This window comes from Salmo salar, chromosome 19 (assembly GCF_965601325.2).
Source record: "Salmo salar chromosome 19, fSalSal1, whole genome shotgun sequence".
NCBI lineage: Eukaryota > Metazoa > Chordata > Actinopteri > Salmoniformes > Salmonidae > Salmo > Salmo salar.
In genome coordinates, this window is record NC_138309.1 from 27039289 (window position 1) to 27059946 (window position 20658).

At 42.5% G+C, this 20658-nt stretch overlaps 1 protein-coding gene across 4 annotated transcripts in view; it reads right to left on the reverse strand.

Annotated features, from left to right (window-relative positions):
* LOC106578614 (dnaJ homolog subfamily B member 6) overlaps positions 1-19738 on the reverse strand; it is a 42464-nt gene extending 22726 nt beyond the window's left edge. For 2 of the 4 annotated variants that reach the window (XM_014157617.3, XM_014157613.3), the window contains exon 1: positions 19523-19738. The gene's annotated coding sequence lies outside the window, so the exon portion shown is untranslated. Of the gene's footprint in view, positions 1-6575; positions 6761-17987; positions 18010-19522 lie in introns of those variants that run through there. The other 2 variants (XM_014157616.3, XM_014157615.3) reach the window with 2 other exon arrangements.
* Positions 19739-20658: the final 920 nt, after the last annotated feature.

Here is a 20658-nt window from a genome sequence, read left to right on the forward strand (position 1 = left end):
AAAACATGTCCAGAATCAAATATACTTCCATCCAATACAAGTCTTCCATTTCATCTCTGGTTAATGTGGCAGGTGAGAGGCAACTTTGAAAAGAGAATAAACTCCAGGGGAAGATAACGTCTTACGCTATCAATTTTCAGTGTCAACATCACTCCACCACCACACCATCAACCCCCATTCTCACCCCAGCAACACAATGCAAACTTTATTAATGTATATATTAATGAACAGCCCAATTACCACTCAATTAATATAAACTCAGCAAAAAAAACTAACATCCCTTTTTCAGGACCCTGTCTTTCAAAGATCATTTGTAAAAATCCAAATAACTTCACAGATCTTCATTGTAAAGGGTTTAAACACTGTTTCCCATGCTTGTTCAATGAACCATAATTAATGAACATGCACCTGTGGAACGGTCGTTTAGACACTAACAGCTTACAGACGGTAGGCAATTAAGGTCACAGCTATGAAAACTTAGGACACTAAAGAGGCCTTTCTCCTGACTCTGAAAAACACCAAAAAAAGATGCCCAGGTTCCCTGCTCATCTGCGTGAACGTGCCTTAGGTATGCTGCAAGGAGGCATGAGGACTACAGATTTGGCCACGGCAACATACTGCAATGTCCGTACTGTGAGACGCCTAAAACAGCGCTACAGGAAGACAGGACAGACAGCTGATCATCCTCGCAGTGGCAGACCACGTGTAACAACACCTGCACAGGATCGGTACATCCGAACATCACACCTGCGGGACAGGTACAGGATGGCAACAACAACTGCCCGAGTTACATCAGGAACGCACAATCCCTCCATCAGTGCTCAGACTGTCCACAATAGGCCGAGAGAGGCTGGACTGAGGGCTTGTAGGCCTGTTCTAAGGCAGGTTCTCACCAGACATCGCCGGCAACAACGTCGCCTATGGGCACAAACCCACTGTTGCTGGACCAGACCGGACTGGCAAAAAGTGCTCTTCACTGACGAGTCGCGGTTTTGTCTCACCAGGGTTGATGGTTTGAATTTGAGTTTATCGTTGAAGGAATGAGCGTTACACCGAGGCCTGTACTCTGGAGTGGGATCAATTTTGGAGTTGGAGGGTCCGTCATGGTCTGGGGTGGTGTATCACAGCATCATCGGACTGAGCTTGTGGTCATTGCAGGCAATCTCAACGCTGTGCGTTACAGGGAAGACATCCTCCTCCCTCATGTGGTACCCTTCCTGCAGGCTCATCCTGACATGACCATCAAACTTGACAATGCCACCAGCCATACTGCTCGTTCTGTGCGTGATTTCCTGCAAGACAGGAATGTCAGTGTTCTGCCATGGCCAGCGAAGAGCCCGGATCTCAATCCCATTGAGCACGTCTGGGACCTGTTGGATCGGAGGGTGAGGGCTAGGGCCATTCCCCCAAGAAATGTCCGGGAACTTGCAGGTGCCTTGGTTGAAGAGTGGGGTAACATCTCATAGCAACAACTGGAAAATCTGGTGCAGTCCATGAGGAGGAGATGCACTGCAGTATTTAATGCAGCTGGTGGCCACACCAGATACTGACTGTTACTTTTGATTTTGACCCTCCCCCTTTGTTCAGGGACACATTATTCAATTTCTGTTAGTAACATGTCTGAACTTGATCAGTTTTTGTCTCAGTTGTTGAATCTTATGTTCATACAAATATTTACACATTAAGTTTGCTGAAAATAAACGAAGTTGGCAGTGAGACGTTTCTTATTTTGCTGAGTTTATCTATTACATCTACTATGAAAATGAATGAAATCCTTTTTAAAACAGGTCGATTCAAAAATAATTTTAATTCATCACTTATTTCTGTTTATTTGTTCCACTTCATTTAAAATCACTTCTACTCCACGTCTGATACTATAACGTCATTGGAATGCGGACACACACAATATATATATATATATATACATATACGTGCTCATATAAGTGATGAATTAAAATGCAGACCACATGGAGGTTTTGCCTGGCCTGGACCTGGCAGCTCACACCACAGAGGAAAGGGTATTCTCAGTATCTTCTGCGAATCTCACCAACCTGGCAACCTCACAAAGGAGTAGTAGATGGAATCTCACTCGCATAACAGCACAGATAAGAGATCTTCTAGCGTGTATAGACTAGAGCATACATAATGTATACCTAGCACGTACAGTACTAATCAAAAGTTGGGACACACCAACTCATTCAAGGGTTTTTCTTTATTATTACTGTTTTCTACATTGTATAATAATAGTGAAGACATCAAAACTATGACATATGGAATCACGTAGTAACCAAAAGTGTTAAACAAATCTAAATATAATTTATATTCTTCAAAGTAGCCACCCTTTGCCTTGATGACAGCTTTGCACACTCTTGGCATTCTCTCAACCAGCTTCACCTGGAATGCTTTTCCAACAATCTTGAAAGAGTTCCCACATATGCTGAGCACTTGTTGGCTGCTTTTTCTTCACTCTGCGGTCCAACTCATCCCAAACCATCTAAATTTGGGTGAAGTTGGGTGATTATGGAGGCCAGATCATCTGATGCAGCACTCCATCACTCTCCTTCTTGGTCAAATAGCCCTTACATAGCCTGGAGGTGTGTTGGGCCACAGTCCTGTTGAAAAACAAACGATAGTCCCACTAAGCGCAAACCAGTTGGGATGGCATATCGCTTCAGAATACTGTGGTAGCCATGCTGGTTAAGTTTGCCTTGAATTCTAAATAAATCACCAACAGTGTCACCAGCAAAGCACCACCACACCTCCTCCTCCTCCATGCTTCATGGTGGAAACCACACATGCAGAGATCATCCGTTCACATGCTCTGTGTCTCACAAAGACACTGCGGTTGGAAGCAAAAATCTCAAATTTGGACTCATCAGACCAAAGAACAGATTTCCACTGGTCTAATGTCTAATGCTCATGTTTCTTGGCCCAAGCAAGTCTCTTCTTATTGGTGTCCTTTAGTAGTGATTTATTTGCAGCAATTCAACCATGAAGGCCTGATTCCCTCCTCTGAACAGTTGATGTTGATGTGTCTGTTACTTGAACTCTGCGAAGCATTTATTTGGGTTGAATTTCTGAGGTGCAGTTATCTATAATGAACAGATTCTCTGCAGCAGAGGTAACTCTGGGTCTTCCTATCCTGTGGTGGTCCTCATGAGAGCCAGTTTCATCATAGCTCTTGGTGGTTTTTGCGACTGCACTTGAAGAAACCTTTAAAGTTCTTGAAATTTTCCGGATTGACTGTCCGTAACGTCAGACTGTCTTTTCTCTTTGCTTATTTGAGCTGTTCTTACTATAATATGGACTTGGTATTTTACCAAATAGGGCCATCTTCTGTATACCACCACTACAACTGATTGGATTCCACAAATTAACAAGGCACACTTGTTAATTGAAATGCATTCCAGGTGTCTACCTCATGAAGCTGGTTGAGAGAATGCCAAGAGTGTGCAAAGCTGTCATGAAGGCAAAGGGTGGCTACTTAACTCTTGTTTTGATTACTACATGTGTTATTTCATAGTTTTGATGTCTTCAATGAGTTGGTGTCCAAACTTGTCACTGGTACTGTATAGACTAGAGCATACAAAATGTATACCTAGTGTTAGAGCAGGGTAATATATCGCCTTTTAAGGTATACCGGTATGAATCCACATATGGTATGGCTCCTATAATGATACATTGCTACAGTGCTATATAAAGGAAATATTCTACAAATTGGACAACTTCAATGTCAGTCTAGTCCTAGTTTGGTTAGGTATAAAACAAATCAAAATGGAAAACGCCCATTAAAACCACTTAAAATGATGGGCTGTGTTTATCATGCGTCTCAGAGTAGAAGTGCTGATCTAGGATAATTTTTGCCTTTTAGATCACAATGAATAAGATTACATACACAGAGGGAACCTGATCCTAGATCAGCACTCCTACTCTAAAATGCTTGATACATACCTGATCTAACAGTAGAGAGTGCTGAAGGAGATCCATCACACAACACAGGAAGAAATCTCCCTGATTTCATTACTGTGGCCTCACATTGTTCAACACCTAATCATTAAGACTAAGTAGGAGTCATTATGTGAACAGGGCTGGTATTCCCTGTGTCTTTTAAACATTGTATGTGATTTCAAAAGAGTATTGATTAATTACAGAGGGAGTGTTGTGAAACAAAAAAGAGAATGAGTGAAAGACAGAGAGAGAAAGAAAGAGGGTGAGAAGCAGAGAACAGGACATACAGAGATAGAGAGATTAGGAGAGAGAGAGCGAGAGAATACAACACCACAGTAAAATGGCCAGTCATCAAAATGACACACGCCCTATTGAGCAAGATCACCACAAAATGTCAATAGCTCAAGGTGCTTACCTACTGGTAGCCATGAGGCTGTTCAGCAGAAACAATGTACTAACATACAGAGGTATCTTAAATAATGGTGTTAGGGTTTCTATGCATCCCAATGGAAGTCCCTTAGACAGCAGATCCCAAGGCAGTTAACCACTGTTGCCCGGGCGCCGAAGACGTGGACGTTGATTAAGGCAGACCCCCGCACCTCCGATTCAGAGGGGTTGGTTTAAATGAGGAAGACACATTTCAGTTGTACAACTGACTAGGTATCCCTCTTTTCCCTTTCCCAATGGTAGATGGACACTGAGCAGTGAGAACAGACCTGAGGCACAGCGCTATGCTCTAGTGTTCCTCCCAAAATGACACCCTACACCCTAGAGAGAGAACAAGAGTGAGACACAGATGTTTCCAGATTAATCTACGCTGGGAGAAGCTCTATGCTGTACGATGGCCAGCAAATGATCTTAAAACAAACTTGACATGTCTCCACTAACTGCTCCCGAGTGGCGCAGCGGTCTGAAGCACTGCATCTCAGTGCTAAAGGCGTCACTACAGACCCTGGTTCGATCCTGGGCTGTATCACAACCGGCCGTGATTGGGGTCCCATGGGGAGGCGCACAATTGGCCCAGCGTCGTCCGGGTTAGGTCGGAGTAGGCCGTCATTGTAATTAAGAATTTGCCTAGTTAAATAAAAATACAAATATATATATGACTACAAAACACCATAGCTGTGTTCAAATACGCATACTGACATACTACATACTATTAGTTCATTTTAGTATACTATAAACAGACAGTATCGTTTCAATTGAGCATACTAGCGCTTCGCCCTTCTACCGTCTAAGTTGATGCAGTTGCTATGCAACCTCTTGCTAGCTTGTTAGCATAACAAATAAATATACATTTTACGATTTCGGGTGTGTTCGTAAATTCAATCTGGTGTGCCAGAGTGTGCTCTGGGCATTTGTAAATCCAGAGCGTTGTCAGATTGTCTCTTCATAAATTCAGAGCCTTTCACTCTCAGTGTTCAGAGCGCACACACTGGACGCTCTGGCCGAGGAGTAGGGTTGATCCAAGCGTTCAGTCAAGCACCCAAGCTAACTGGCTAACATTGGCTAGCTACTTCCAGAAACAAATGAGAGAACACCTCACTCTGACCATTTTACACACCCTACCAGAGCTGGTTAGGCTGTTTTCATGTTATCCAGAGAGTTGGTGACTGACTGTGCTGCTGGCAACAATTGAATTAGACTTTTTTTTGCCAACGTTTACTGACACCGGCCATATTCAACTGGTGTTGAGCGTTAGTAAATTCGTTAGTTATTCTGTGTGAGAGTGCTCTGAAATCGTAGTATATAGCCAGAATTAACAATGTCCATTAAAAACGCACAACAACTATACCATTTAGCTAAGAAATATGAGAATAATCAAGTCAATAAACATTGGGTAGTTAGTTAATATACTGCCTGGCAAGTTCAATGTATTAGTAGCCAACTAACATTAAGTAGCTAGGCAACATACCGGTAACGTTACATACTGCTTTAATGCTATGCGGTTCGTAAGGATAGCGTAGGTAAATAAATTGTCAGCCAACATAACGTGTAACTTATTTGAAAAGTCATTACATTGCTCAACATATTCTTAACATAATTAGTTAAAACAATGAATTTTTATCTGCTTTCGTCGGACTTCAGATACATATTTTCCGTAATTTTCTTCAAATAAAAAGAAGTTGTGAAACCACACCCATTTTCTGAAGATTATGGGCGCTAAAAGTACAGCGATAGTGTCCACTGCTTGTATACTTTGTATTTTGGTGAATTTAGTACGACATCTGGGAACTTTTGGCATACTAACTATATCCATACTCAATTCACATCACAAAAAGTATGGTTAGTGCGGATAGTATGAGTATTCAAAGACAGCTCATGATTCCACTCCACACTAACGATGGGTGAAATCAGCTCTCGTCCTCAACTAAACCTGAAACCGTTGTGCAGCCCATGTTGTCCAAAGATAGACAGACAAAAAGCGACCAACGAAAGTCCTATACATGTTCAAAGCTAATTTAGCCATGTCAACTAGATTTATTACCAAACATCAAAACACAAATGGGCCCAAGCCCAGATTTAAAACAAACTGATAAATGAATTGTGTTTGTCAAATAATATCTTCTTAACTATATAAACAAACTGATAAACAATTAAATCAACGTTGTAGAGCGATCAGTTACCAGTTCCTCTAGGAGTCCAGTTGTATCCTGTTTGTTTGCTATTAATAGCCTCTGTGCCCTTTTCTGTTCTGTTGTGAGAGTGAGAGTGAGAAAGACATGGCAACAGACAGATGACGGGTTCCTCTCTCAGATGAAGGCACACACACACCACAGGGGTTTAGAATGGGAATTAGTTGTGGACAGCGAAAAGGTCAGGAATATTCCCGGAATTAAAAAGCAGACCGTTTGAGGAAGCGTTGATAAACAGTGATAGAAAGATACTGAATCGCTCTTTTCCTTCTGTCCCGCTCCCTCGCTCCCTTCCAATAGAACTAGATCATGAATAAGACAGTCATGCTCAAGGCACACATTCACAGCTGAGAGCAGAGCCCTTGTTCATGAAGTGTTTTATCATGGGAATGCGGATATAGGATCAGTGTTGCCTTTTAGATCATAATAAAATCAGGTTGCATGGACAGGGAGGACCTGATCGCAGATTAGCACTCCTACTCTGAGACATTAAGAAAACGGGGCCCGGACACCGATCCATCCATGATTGTTTGGCCCTTTCATTTTCTCCACAATCATCTCAATGTCTTGACCCGAGGCTCCCTCATCCCCTATCATTCCCCTCAGGCAGGTTTGTAATGCTAGCTAATGGATCAGACTACTGTCTGTGCTTGCTTGCGTGTGTGTGTCCAAGCAGTGAATGTGGGTCAATCAATCCCACATTTCTCCTATTTCACAGGGGTGCACCTACACCTGGTATCTTTTGATCTGTGGAATGGGAGGCACAAGTGCTCACGCAAGATTTGGTACTTGGTTGCCAAGTTTAGGTCAAATCCTACATTACATCCATCAATTGACAAATATACACTGCTCAAAAAAATAAAGGGAACACTTAAACAACACAATGTAACTCCAAGTCAATCACACTTCTGTGAAATCAAACTGTCCACTTAGGAAGCAACACTGATTGACAATAAATTTCACATGCTGTTGTGCAAAGGGAATAGACAACAGGTGGAAATTATAGGCAATTAGCAAGACACCCCCAATAAAGGAGTGGTTCTGCAGGTGGTGACCACAGACCACTTCTCAGTTCCTATGCTTCCTGGCTGATGTTTTGGTCACTTTTGAATACTGTCGGTGCTTTCACTCTAGTGGTAGCATGAGACGGAGTCTACAACCCACGCAAGTGGCTCAGGTAGTGCAGCTCATCCAGGATGGCACATCAATGCGAGCTGTGGCAAGAAGGTTTGCTGTGTCTGTCAGCGTAGTGTCCAGAGCATGGAGGCGCTACCAGGAGACAGGCCAGTACATCAGGAGACGTGGAGGAGGCCGTAGGAGGGCAACAACCCAGCAGCAGGACCGCTACCTCCACCTTTGTGCAAGGAGGAGCAGGAGAAGCACTGCCAGAGCCCTGCAAAATGACCTCCAGCAGGCCACAAATGTGCATGTGTCTGCTCAAACGGTCAGAAACAGACTCCATGAGGATGGTATGAGGGCACGACGTCCACAGATGGGGGTTGTGCTTACAGCCCAACACTGTACAGGACGTTTGGCATTTGCCAGAGAACACCAAGATTGGCAAATTCACCACTGGCGCCCTGTGCTCTTCACAGATGAAAGCAGGTTCACACTGAGCACATGTGACAGACGTGACAGAGTCTGGAGACGCCGTGGAGAACGTTCTGCTGCCTGCAACATCCTCCAGCATGACCGGTTTGGCGGTGGGTCAGTCATGGTGTGGGGTGGCATTTCTTTGGGGGGGCCGCACAGCCCTCCATGTGCTCGCCAGAGGTAGCCTGACTGCCATTAGGTACCGAGATGAGATCCTCAGACCCCTTGTGAGACCATATGCTGGTGCGGTTGGCCCTGGGTTCCTCCTAATGCAAGACAATGCTAGACCTCATGTGGCTGGAGTGTGTCAGCAGTTCCTGCAAGAGGAAGGCATTGATGCTATAGACTGGCCCGCCCGATCCCCAGACCTGAATCCAATTGAGCACATCTGGGACATCATGTCTCGCTCCATCCACCAACGCCACGTTGCACCACAGACTGTCCAGGAGTTGGCGGATGCTTTAGTCCAGGTCTGGGAGGAGATCCCTCAGGAGACCATCCGTCACCTCATCAGGAGCATGCCCAGGCGTTGTAGGGAGGTCATACAGGCACGTGGAGGCCACACACACACTACTGAGCCTCATTTTCACTTGTTTTAAGGACATTACATCAAAGTTGGATCAGCCTGTAGTGTGGTTTTCCACTTTCATTTTGAGTGTGACTCCAAATCCAGACCTCCATGGGTTGATAAATTGGATTTCCATTGATTAGTTTTGTGTGATTTTGTTGTCAGCACATTCAACTATGTAAAGAAAAAAGTATTTAATAAGATTATTTCATTCATTCAGATCTAGGACGTGTTATTTTAGTGTTCCCTTTATTTTTTTGAGCAGTGTATTTTATCCATATATGCAGAACAACTCTGTTGCAGTAAAATCTCAATACAACAAGTGAGTGTAACAAGCTGTTAATGACCTTTATGTTATGAATGCCTATAGGTTATGAATGCCTATAGGTTATGAATGCATACATGTTATGAATGCATACATGTTATGAATGCATATAGGTTATGAATGCATATAGGTTATGAATGCATATAGGTTATGAATGTATATAGGTTATGAATGCCCAGACAGATGGGGCTGGAGAAATGTAACCACTCAAATTCATAAATAGAGCTATCGATGCAAGGACTGACCATACATGATAGTGAAAAAAAAGCTTATATTTTGTACAGTTTATACAGTGTGTAAACAGGATGAACAGAATGAATCCAAACAGAGCAGAGCTAGGCCAGGAACTACCAAAGAGGTTCCATCCTAGTTCCACCACTCGCACTAGTCGAACATCTAAACATCTCCCCCAGAACCTAAATGGAGCGCTCTTGCAAGATTTGATTCTGGGTTTCCGAGATTAAAACCATTCTCAGTTCTTTTTTAGTAGTGCTGTGCCAAATTAAACTTCAAGGTGGAAGCTTATGAAGACAATATTTGATGAAAGCAACTAAAAAAATCTTTCATGTGGATTCAGTGAGTACACAAGGGTGCCAAGATATTCAATCTTCCCAGAAGGTTTGATTCGATTTCAAAATTAAAATGTTGTAAAATGAGAACTAATTGTTTGAGTTTGGATGGATACCATGGGGCCAGCACGTCAAAAGAAGGCGTGTGTCCACATGCTCATAAAATCTATTTGACTGGATCAACTACAGATTACTATCTAAAGCCCATACTAGTATCAATATCCCCATACATACCCAGTTTGTACAACTAGGGTTGCAAAGGGTCGGAAACTTTCCAGGACATTTTCCATGGGAAGTTAAGCCTGGGAATTTTGGCAATTTTACTTAAAATTCATTTTAAAAAGTTAGCTTATAACACTGAACTTTTTTGTGGGATACACATAAGGCAATTCTGGGTCTTGTGGCATATTTTGGTTAAACTATCCCCAATTCAATGGAATTGCAATGCTCTGCATGCACAGTGCATTCTTTCATCACATGTACAGCTGATTCTCAAGGTCTTGCACACTAATGAGATGCTATTGAGCCCACACCACTACTAGACTAAGATTTTTTATTCAACAAGCAGGATGCACAGGATATACTGAGAACACCCGACAAGGCCGACATCCCCGTTATCGGCAAGAGAAAGAGATGCAGGTACAGAGGACACAGAGCAGAGTGCGTCGTAAGGATCCGGAGAAGGCGAGTGGGAAAGCTGCCATTAGTCAATATTATTCGCCAATGTACAATCATTGGACAGACTAGACGAAGTACGATCACAAATATCCTACCAACGGGACATGAAAAACTAACATCTTATGTTTCACAAAATCGTGGCTGAATGATGAATGGATATTCAGCTAGCAGGATATACGCTGCACCGGCTAGATAGAACAGCACACTCCGGTAAGACGTGGGGGGGAGGTCTGTGCATATTTGCAAACAGCTGGTGCATAAAAACTAAGGAAGTCTCTAGATTTTGCTAGCCTGAAAAAGAGTATATTATGGTAAACTGTAGACCACACTTTTGGCCAAGAGAGTTTTCATCTATACTTTTCGTGGCTGGTTATTTACCACCAGAGACGAAAGCTGGCGCTAAAACCGCACTCAGTCAGCTGTATAAGGAAATAAGCAAACCGGAAACCGCTCACCCAGAGGCGGTGCTCCTAGTGGCCGGAGACTTTAATGCAGGGAAACAAATCAGTTCTACCTAATTTCTATCAACACGTGAAATGCGCAACCAGAGGGAAATAAATTCTAGATCACCTGTACTCCACACAGAGATGTGTGCAAAGCTCTCCCTCGCCCTCAATTTGGTAAATCTGACCACAATTCTATCCTCCTGATTCCTGGTTACAAGCAAAAATTAAAGCAGGGAGCACCAGTGACTCGGTCTATAAAAAAAGTGGTCAGATGAAGCAGATGCCAAACTACAGGACTATGTGCTATCACAGACTGGAACATGTTCCGGGATTCTTCCGATTGCAATGAGGAGTACACCACATTAGTCACTGGCTTTGTCAATAAGTGCATTGAGGACATTGTCCCCACAGTGACTGTATGTACATACCCCAACCAGAAGCCATGGATTACAGGCAACATTCGCACTGAGCTAAAGGGTAGAGCTGCCGCATTCAAGGTGCAGGACTCTAAGCCGGAAGCTTACAAGAAATCCTGCTATGCCCTCCGACGAACCATCAAACAGGCAAAGCACCAATACAGGGCTAAGATTGAATCATACGACACCGACTCCGACGCTCGTCTTATGTGGCAGGGCTTGCAAACTATTACAGACTACAAAGGGAAGCACAGCCGCGACGCCCACCCTCCGCCACCTCCGAGAGCATCAGCTGTTCCGGACGACTGTGTGATCACGCTCTACGTAGCCGATGTGAGTAAGACCTTAAAACAGGTCAACATTCACAAGGCCACGGGGCCAGACGGATTACCAGGACGTGTGCTCCGGGCATGTGCTGACCAACTGGCAAGTGTCTTCACTGACATTTTCAACATGTCCCTGACTGAGTCTGTAATACCAACATGTTTCAAGCAGACCACCATAGTCTCTGTGCCCAAGAACACTAAGGCAACCTGCCTAAATGACTACAGACCTGTAGCACTCACGTCCGTAGCCATGAAGTGCTTCGAAAGGCTGGTAATGGCTCACATCAACACCATTATCGCAGAAACCCTAGACCCACTCCAATTTGCATACCGCCCAAACAGATCTACAGATGATGCAATCTCTATTGCACTCCACGCTGCCCTTTCCCACCTGGACAACAGGAACACCTACGTGAGAATGATATTCATTGACTACAGCTCAGCGTTCAACACCATAGTGCCCTCAAAGCTCATCACTAAGCAAAGGATCCTGGGACTAAACACCTCCCTCTGCAACTGGATCCTGGACTTCCTGATGGGCCTCCCACAGGTGGTGAGGGTAGGTAGCAACACATCTGCCACGCTGATCCTCAACACTGGAGGCCCTCAGGGGTGAGTGCTCAGTCCCCTCCTGTACTCCCTGTTCACCCACGACTGCGTGGCCAGGTATGACTCCAACACCATCATTAAGTTTGCAGACGACAACAGTGGTAGGCCTGATCACTGACAACGATGAGACAGCCTATAGGGAGGTGGTCAGAGACCTGGCCAGGTAGTGCCAGAACAACAACCTATCCCTCAACGTAACCAAGACTCAGGAGATGATTGTGGACTACAGGAAAAGGAGGACTGAGCACGCCCCTATTCTCATCGACGGCGCTGTAGTGGAGAAGGTTAAGAGCTTCAAGTTCCTTGGTGTTCACATCAACAACAAACTAGAATGGTCCAAACACCCCAAGACAGTCGTGAAGAGGGCACGACAAAGCCTCTTCCCCCTCAGGAAACTAAAAAGATTTGGCATGGGTCTTTAGATCCTCAAAAGGTTCTACAACTGCAACATCGAGAGCAACCTGACTGGTTGCATCACTGCCTGGTACGGCAACTGCTCGGCCTCCGACCGCAAGGCACTACAGAGGGTAGTGCGTATGGCCCAGTACATCACTGGGGCTAAGCTGCCTGCCATCCAGGACCTCTACACAAGGCGGTGTCAGAGGAAGGCAAGCGATACCAGAGCACCAAGTCTAGGATCAAAAGCCTTCTCAACAGTTTTTTCACCCAATCCATAAGACTCCTGAACAGGTAATCAAATGGCTACCCAGACTATTTGCTTTGTGTGCCCCCCCCCTCTCTTTTACGCTGCAGCTACTCTGTTTGTCATTATATTATATTATAAATAAATAAATATATATACACATAGTCACTGTTACTATACATTCATGTACATACTACATCAATTAGCCCGATTAACCGGTGCCCCCTGCACATTGGCTACCCGGACTATCTGCATTGGGTTGGCCGGTCACCTCTTTTATGCTACTGCTACTCTGTTTATCATATATGCATAGTCACTTTAACCATACCTACATGTACATATTACTTCAATTAGCTTGACTAACCGGTGTATGTATATAGCCTCACTACTGTTATAGCCTCGCTACTGTATATAGCCTCACTACTGTTATTATTCACTGTCTTTTTACTGTTGTTTTTTTATTTCCTTACTTCCTCTATTGTTCACCTAATACCTATTTTTAACTTAAAAATTGCACTGTTGGTTAGGGCCTGTAAGTAAGCATTTTGCTGTAAGGTCTACACCTTTTGTATACGGTGCACGTGACAAATAAACTTTGATTTGTTGTTGTTTATACTAATCTTTACAGGAAAATGCCACGGGCACCATCTGATGTGTGGACACATTTCACTGCACCTAATGTAGAAGGAAAAGCGGTGTACATTTGCAAATAATGTGCCAAATCATATGTGAAGAATGCAACAAAGATGCAGAATCATCTGGCCAAGTGCATAAAGTTCCTTCAGCGCTCACAACAAGCAACCTCTGACAAAAGTCACTCTACATCTATTCGAGGTGAAAATGATGAATCAGACACCATATCGATAGCAGCAGCTCATTGTCCTCCTGGAATCAGAAGTTTTTTTTTACTCAATGGAGGAACGTAGTCAGAGAAATGCTGATGAATGTCTTGCTCGAGCTGTGTATGCAACTGGTTCACCTCTGATGCTCACAGGCAATGTCTATTGGAAGAGATTTCTGAATGTTCTTCACCCAGCATACACCCCTCCAACCAGACATGCTTTATCTATTCATTTGCTGGATGCAGAGTTCAACAGAGTTCAAGTGAAGGTCAAGCAAATCATAGAGAAAGCAGACTGTATTGCAATCATCTCTGATGGGTGGTCGAATGTTCGAGGGCTACATCATCTCCACTAGAAGTCGACCGATTATGATTTTTCAACGCCGATACCAATTTTTGGAGGACCAAAGGAAGCCGATACAGATTAAAATCGGCCGCTTTTTAATATATGTAATAATGACAATTACAACAATACTGAATGAACACTTATTTTAACTTAATATAATACATAAATAAAATCTATGTAGTCTCAAATAAATAATGAAACATGTTCAGGTTGGTTTAAATAATGCAAAAACAGTGTGTTGGAGAAGAAAGTAAAAGTGCAATATGTGCCATGTAAGAAAGCTAACGTTTAAGTTCCTTGTCCAGAACATGAGAACATATGAAAGCTGGTGGTTCCTTTTAACATGAGTCATCAATATTCCCAGGTAAGAAGTTTTAGGTTGTCATTATTATCGGCATTATGACGCGTCAACTATTTCTCTCTATGCCATTTGTATTTCATATACCTTTGACTATTGGATGTTCTAATTGGCACTTCAGTATTGCCAACCTAATCTCGGGAGTTGATAGGCTTGAAGTCACAAACAGCGCTGTGCAACAAGCATTACTAAGAGCTGCTGGCAAATGCAGTAAAGTGCTATTTGAATGAATGCTTACAAGCCTGCTGCTGCCTACCACCGCTCAGTCAGACTGCTCTATCAAATCATAGACTTAATTATAATATAATAAACACAGAAATACGAGCCTTTGGTCATTTATATGGTCAAATCCGGAAACTATCATTTTAAAAATTAAACGTTTATTCTTTCAGTGAACCGTTACGTATTTTATCTAACGAGTGGCATCCCTAAGTCTAAATATTGCTGTTACATTGCACAACCTTCAATGTTGTGTCATAATTGTGTAAAATTCTGGCAAATGAATTACAGTCTTTGTTAGGGAGAAATGGTCTTCACACAGTTTGCAATGAGCCAGGTGGCCCAAACTGCTGCATATACCCTGACTCTGCTTGCAATGAACGCAAGAGAAGTGACAATTTCTCTAGCTAATATTGCCTGCTAACATGCATGTCTTTTAACATTTGGAAGGATTTAATCATTTGCAATTATGTCTACTTATGATAAAGGTAAAAGGTTTGTTTGTCTCCGTATGATATGGTAAATATATCGAATGCAAAAAACATCTACATTTAAATGGTATTAATAATAATTTGCATACATTTCCATTAATTCCCCTATATTCCCACCTCTGAATATTCCCCAAAATGTGCAACCCTTTGTACAACACACTTGACAAAGCAGTGATCGAACAGAGTTTGTCTGCACAAAAACAATTTACACAACTGTTGCGTCACAAGAATATCAGTTGTATCATAACCATTGTGGTGTGAAATGCGTTGTACATCGGTTATACAACCCGAGTGTGTACGGGGTCAGTATGAAGAAGTCAAACCTCATCAGTAATGCCTTGGTAAACGAGAGGTAGTAGAAGTAGGCTACTGGAACAGTTCCCATCGCTCGGGGCAGGTTCTAAAATATGACTCACGTCTTTGCCAGCTTGTGAAAACAGAATTAGAGGGAACAGAGCGAAGTAAGCCAGGCAACAGAATTAGGGAGGAGTACTATCATTAGCTCTTCCTAAAAACTCTTTGCCTATCTCTGTGTAAAATGCAGGTGAAATAAGCCTAGCGAACTTCTTTTAGATTCCCATTAGTCTGGGATGGTAAGCATCGGGTCTAGTAGTGTGGGGGATGCAAATAACTACACATCAGACATTTGACTTCTGTATGTAGGCTGCATGTAAGGTAACTGATTTTTATAACTGGCATCTAGTGAGAATGTGGTTTCTGTGACATAGGGAACAAAACATAAATGTTAAATGCCCAGATTAGTGGCAGCATGCTGTAAAGTCATTGTGAGCCCACTAGAATTCAGGCATCCTCATGGACTCCTGTCCTGTGTTGGTCAGAGGTGGTGGCCCTCTTGTCACTGGCTCCCTTTTTAAAAAAAGAGGCGTTTGGGGTTGTTACATCCATTTTTGGACTTGATATTGAAGAACTTAACTTATAAATGCCTTATGAGCTTAGTTCAACTGTCTTACCCCTTCAGAATGCAAAATATAAAACTTGTTTTACTCCATTGTTATTAAACACTAGATGGTTAAAAACAAAAAAAATGGTTAAAATTGTAATTTTGATCTCATTGATGGTCAGTCCTTGCATCCATAGCTCCAGAGCCGGCCCGCCCATTAGGCAAGATTAGGCAGCTTCATAGGGCATCATATTGACAAGTATGGCATTTTCTGAGCTAAACTGACGAAGACGCACATCCAACGTTCCTTCCCAAAAACAATTCATCTCATCCAGTGGCATGAGCTACTGAGGTGAGCGCTGATGCCGCCCCCTGATAAGCAGTGCCCACCTTGCCAAAGTCAGCGGCGATAAATATTTAGCTTGTTGATGCCCAACGCGTCTCTCCAAGGCACTGTTGGAGAGACAACGCTTCGGCGCTACACCAACATTACGTCAAAGTATCTGACATAAATCATATAGCCTATGTTAGAAAGACTTGCATTTTCTGTAGCCTACAGGCTGGAGATCATATTTATGACAATGTCATGAGACTGGCACTTTTTACATCATGCACGTTTCTCGGATCAAATAGCGTAAAGGTTCCTAAAAGCTTCACTCCGTTGATCTACGTGTGTGTGTGTGTGTGTGTGTGTGTGTGTGTGTGTGTGTGTGTGTGTGTAGTGGGATTTTTGTAGCAGTGGACACCTTTTGCTAACATGATATCCTTGCCGGTCCAACTCACAAAAAAACTCCTCGCTTGGTGAGCAAAAATAAATAAATAAATAAAAATAAAACACCTGCTAGAGAAGACAGATTTTGGGCCCAGTTATCCCTTTGCCTCTTCCTCTCTGATAGTAGCTGGCAGCCTGGCTAGCTGGCTTTAGCCTGGATAAAAACAGCCTTTTTAGCTTACCACATATCCATGTGAAATAATCAGATTTATAATTTAAAAAAATATGCCCTGGAAAATATTCTTGTACTTGCCGGTGTAACCTAAAACATTATTCCAGTTTGATGTGCTGCTTGTCTATTAATTTCCATATCAGCTAAAAATAGAACCTCATGTTTTGGTTACAGAGAAAAAAGCACATGGGAGAACCTTCTGTAGCCAATTTCACAATAGCCTGGATACCCCTAGTTATTACTTCTAAACAAAATACCTTTTGGGGTGGATTCTTGTTGTTTGGTTTACTGTTTGAACAGTCGCTGAGATTATATTTGGTTATCAATGCAAAATAGGCTACTATGATGAATAGCCTATAGATCAGATCAAGGAACCAAGCGACTACACTGCCCCCACGTATGCGGAAGGAATGATATGCCGAATGCCGGAGCGTATAACAAGGAGCCGCCCCTTTTGTGAAGAAAAAAAACCCGACATAGAAGATACTAGACACTAGCTCAGTGTTTCAATCTCCACAGTCTGTGAATTTACCTTAACCTGGCACCCAATCAAATAAAAAAATTGCACTTTGATGTGAATATGACATGACCATATCCTAAAAACAGGTGAAAGTAAAATGGACAATAAGGAATGGAAAATCAGGCTACTCACAACTGCTGTCCTTGAGTTTCACCCCGTGGGCTAAATTGTTATGATAATCAGTGATTACAAGTTTGTATGCCTCAATTTTTGACGAGCTGCATCATAGCAGGGGGAAAAAAATGCATCTACATTTCCCGCTGTGTAAACACATGGATTATCATTGCTAATAGGCTCAGGATAACTCCTGAGCAAATTGGGTAGCTGACATTGAGTTTAAATTGCTAAATTATTAGTCACAGGAATCAGGACTATTAAAGCCAACGCAACTGCTTTGTCGCACATAGTTCTGAGTTTTAGTTTGAATCAGAGTTGAATTATTTGTTAAATTGTATCCCCCCCGCTTTGGTCTTACCACATGCGGAAGGAAACAACGTACTAGCCACTAACTGCATCGTGAATAGGCTATATTCAGTAGCCCATATCCCCAGTATTGACCCCGTCTACCCTAATCTGCGTTGGATGTGCTCATAAATACGCTGTTACTCACTCAATGCTTCAGAGATAAAGTTATGGTGCTGCGTGCATTTCATCAAACGCTCGCAGTCAAACAACCAATAATACTGCGTGCCTCTGGTTCTTTTCCTGTGTTTGGTGAGTGTGGATAGTGTTCACACCAGTTCAAACGAACTAAGGGGGAAAACGAACCAGAGTTCGGAAGAAAAAAAACCCATTCCAAACCAATTTGGTGTGAACAAACAGTAGGTCTACCAATTCCATTGCGGAATGACAGTGTAGTTTACACTATCTAGTTTTGCAGGGTTCCTTTTTTTGTGTGCCTTGCCTAGGGCGGCAGAACTGCCAGGACTGGGCCTTCATAGCTCTCTCTATGAATTTGAGAGCGGTTACATTTCTCCAGCACCATCCCCTCACCAAAAAAATCGTCGGGGTGCCGACTTTGTTGTTGTTTGAATACCAGATTATCCCTTTAAAGCCTTATTTTTTATTTTTTAATGTTAAGCTTAGCCCTGCTCTCTTTCAGGGAGTTTACTCTTAGAAGTATTGCTTATGAGAGTGTTTAGGTGAGGTATGTGACATTTTGAAAGTGTTATGTGGCCAAAAGTAAAACTAAGTAGCCCAAAAGTTAACAACCAGACGACATATTAAATTCAGAGACCTCAAATATCACAGAGTAGACTGTACATTAATCTGTTTTATCACTTAACCAATGTAACTTATCACTACTGTTAGAAAGTAAAAATGCCCTCTGTGAGCTTTCCAGTCTGAGTGAAACAGACATTAACCTTTACATTCTGGGAAGATTTGCTATAAGCCTTGCCTCAAACTGTTAGTTTACAGTGATGGAAAATCCTATCTAACAGAAATTGAAAATAAGAAATTCTCTAGAACAGCACCTATGAGGACACCTTCACTAGGGGGAGCAATAGACATGTCAATACTCTTCAGTTCTAGTAAGTTCCAGAAAGTTCAAGATCACTTGTAAATTGAGGTGGTAATTGAGTGACAGAATTACCAGTTACTGTGCTCTATTGATGAGGAAAGCATCACCTATGCCTCATTGCATATAGTAAAATACTTTATGCTTAATATTTACTAATAACCTTTAGTGGCTTATAATGGCAATTGATAAGTATTGACGATAACGTTGATCATTCGTTCTGCCTGTCATTCTAGATGTGATAATAATACGTATTCACCACTACCTCCTTGAAATGTTATATCAAATGCATGTCATTGTAGTATTGTATTCTCTTCTGCTGCCAATGCTGCACTGACAAATAAACAAATACACTAGGAACTGTGAATACATTGAACTAAGTTAGCACACATTGTAAATGCATGGCAATAACTAATACGGCACTTATAGTCGTGACCGCGGCTCTCCAGGTTGCGACATTGAAACACATTGCGCGCATCTCCGTAGGCTCTCGACGCTGACAGTAGCGAAATGCCAGGTGGATTTTAACGCTGACAAAATGAACCCAAATGTATAATCACCAGCGACAGCATTCATGTCAAAAGTGAGATAAATATGATAGCAATAAAGAGAGAAAATGCTCTCACCTTCCACCCCAGCCGAGGAAATGTGCCCGTGTCTTCGTTTACTGACCTATGTGACTCCCAACCCACTGTGTTAGGTTTTAGTGATCCCTCTATGGTTGTAAACTGTGCGTCTACGGAAATTGTGCTTGGGCTGCCTCATCAGCGTTTGAACTGAGCAACTCCTACACGCTTTTTCAGATCTCAAACACACATTGATAGTCTCGTGAACTCTGACTGTAAAACATCCGTATGCCTATATGAGCTGCAACTAATGCGCTCTGCGTACATGTGTTTGTGAATACCACTGTCACTTCCTGCGTCAGACTGAAGGGGTCGGGAACAATGTTGGGAACAGTTGGGAATGAAGAATTGCCCATTTGCACGAAGGTTGATTACTCAACACTGTTTAGTGTTTCCACGTTAGAAGTGTAGGCTATGAAGGAATACGAAAGTATTGGGTTATGGTAAAATGGCGATTTTAGCAAGTAAATCTTGGAGGGGCAAACTCCCCAATTTTTTTGTACATGCATGCCAGCAAAGCCACTACACAACACAACACTAAACAATACATTAATTGCACTATAACGTTGACAAACGTTGCCCACAAACTGTTAGGGTCTACATAAAGCTGTCCCAACAGCAGTCCCAACACTGTTACACCTGGCTATCAGTGAAACCTTGTCTGGTAGCGAAACAGTTCATTCAGGCTCATTTACTTACTGCCTTTAAGAAAAACATAGCTGATATGGCAGACTTGCTTAAACAAATGTGGGTTTACTGACAATTGAGATGTACAATCTATGGCATAAGGGGACGAGCGCATGAAAGACAATCCGTAATTTCAATTAAGACATTATTGAGCAAGCTAGGATGGACGTAGTCAATACAACTATTTGTTCAGCACTTTTGAAATGCACAGTGACAGAATTAATAACATGTGCCATTCTTACAGTATTCTCATTGTACACCAAGTCTGAAATGTTGGATTAAGAAAGGTGCACATAAGCAGACAATGAAAGTTCTTACAATATTCAATGATGAAATTTCTCTATAACAGGCCCCAGGCTACATGTGCACCACCTGGTCAGAACAGAAAGCTAAATTATGAGGGGAAAAGGGACCAAATTATTAGGGTGAGGCACATGGGCTACTAACAA